Genomic DNA, 2,183 nt, shown 5'->3' with positions numbered 1-2,183 from the left:
CCCAATCTCTTATGAAGTTGGATAAGTGAAAAAAAACTACCTTTTTTAAATGAGTCTTTATTCTTAATGGGTCTGAGTATATTTGAGCAAGGATATGAATATTATTATTATTATTATTATTATTATTATTATTATTATTATTATTATTAAATTCCTTTAGATGTTATAATTTGTTTTGAGTTAACATAGGCGTAAAATCTAAGATTATTATCGTACGAGAAAACCACAAAATATAATGTCAACGCCTAAAATATGAGCAACTGATTGGAAATTGGAAAGTCAAACCCGATTTTGAAAGACATCTTCCTGTCAAGACTTGGCTGATTTTACAAATGAAAACTCTCAGCATTTTTTAAATTTCTGTCTGAAGTGCTGATGGGTGTTAATTAATTGTCACTGGCAAGTGAAGTTTCGCGATTGTCAAAATCTTCACTGCTACAATCATTCCAGGCATTGGTGGTGCAGGCAAAGCAAGAGGTAGCAATTGAGCATACATGTTCTGTAACACAAGACATATTTCATACATTCAGTCTATAGTACTATAACTTTTAAGTTATTGGAGTGAGTAATGAATGGCCAAACGAATTACCTGCTCAAGATATGGGAAGGCAAAGTCGATCATATTATTTACCCAAGCCAGTTCAAGGGCAAAGTCGATCATATTGGTACCTGATCAATGAAATAAATAAGCAACTCCTCAGCAAGTTCACGCTGGCCAGATTGTGAGGCTGTCTCCATGGCATCTTTGTATAGGTTATCCTTCTTTGACAAGGCAATGGACTGCTTAGAAGCTCATGCTCTTCAATCTGCATAAATATATAACAATATTACAATTATCTATCAGCTTTCTAGAACAGAAATCAGAAAATAATTATAATGAAAACAAATGTGGATCACCTTCTGTGCGAGGCCTATTTGATCAAAGTTAATCATGCAAATCAATTGACTAGCGCAACCTATCATAATCTTCCTCCTCAACATATATCTCATTCAAGGCTTCATTAACTGCATAAACATTGTGGCTCAAACATTGTTGCAACCAGCCTGTTAAAAACAAGAGACTAAAATGGAAAAAAGATTTGTGTATTATTGAGTATATTCAAGTCGTCTGAAATAATACAATATAAAAGGGTATTTATAGATACTAAGAGAATCGTAATAATAAAGACGTAATCTCATATCATAAATATTCAGATATGCTAAATAATCCTAATTGATCCTAATTGATCTTAATTATATTCTAACATCTCCTCAAACTCAAGTGACAACTTGAGTTTGAAACTCATTTAAAACAAGGAAATAAGGAGAAAAAAGCTGCTGATAAAACGGGTGCAGACAGAACTGCTGCAAGAAAGCGCAGACGGAACTGCCGCTGAGGCGCAGACGGAACTACCGCTTGTCGGAAGGAAGCACCACTTGTCTGAAGGAAGCGCAGATGAAACTGCCACAAAACTGCCACAAGAAAACATAGACGAAACGCAGATGGAACTGCTACGAGAGAACGCAGATGAAACTGCCACGAGAGAACGCAGATGGAACTACCACGAGAGAAACACAGACGGAACTGCCGAAAGAGAGCAAAAACTATATGATATCTTCATGAGAATAGGCACAAGAAGGAGAGAATAAGCTAGTCAATGAGGTGAAAAAACATCAAAGGAGTGACAAAAAGTAAAGAAAGATGGCATAGAAAAAAAGTGCACAAACTACGGTGATTTCACCGCAAGGAAAATAACCTATCATCTTTAAGAAGGATACAAAGGTTCTGATACCATGTTAGAAACAAGAGACTAAACTAGAAAAATGATTTGTGTATTATTAAGTGTATTCAAGTTGTCTATTCAAGTGGTTTGAAATGATACAATATAAAATGATATTTATAAATCCTAAGAGAATCGTAATAATAAAGACGTAATCTCCTATAATAAATATTCAGATATGTTAAATAACGCTAATTGATCCTAATTATATTCTAACACGGCCTATGAAACATTAAAAGAAAAATATTTTTGAGTGCTATATAAAGCAGGTTATACAAGGAAATGGATCCTCTCCAGTTTTTTCAACACTTAATACAGTGTGATCTCTCACCTTTGATTCTATAAGTGGGACCAGAAATAAATAAGAGAGAAAAAATAATAAATGATTAGATTAAACACTACACACCATCTCGTTTTTTATTC

General features: G+C 33.9%; 1 pseudogene; it reads right to left on the bottom strand.

The window, feature by feature from the left end:
- Positions 1–382: 382 nt before the first annotated feature.
- On the bottom strand, positions 383–1,775 carry LOC112717385 (clathrin heavy chain 1-like; annotated as a pseudogene).
- Between the last annotated feature and the right edge of the window lie 408 nt (positions 1,776–2,183).

Source organism: Arachis hypogaea, chromosome 10 (genome assembly GCF_003086295.3).
Source record: "Arachis hypogaea cultivar Tifrunner chromosome 10, arahy.Tifrunner.gnm2.J5K5, whole genome shotgun sequence".
Classification (NCBI taxonomy): Eukaryota; Viridiplantae; Streptophyta; class Magnoliopsida; order Fabales; family Fabaceae; genus Arachis; species Arachis hypogaea.
This window is presented reverse-complemented; position numbering and strand designations above follow the sequence as displayed.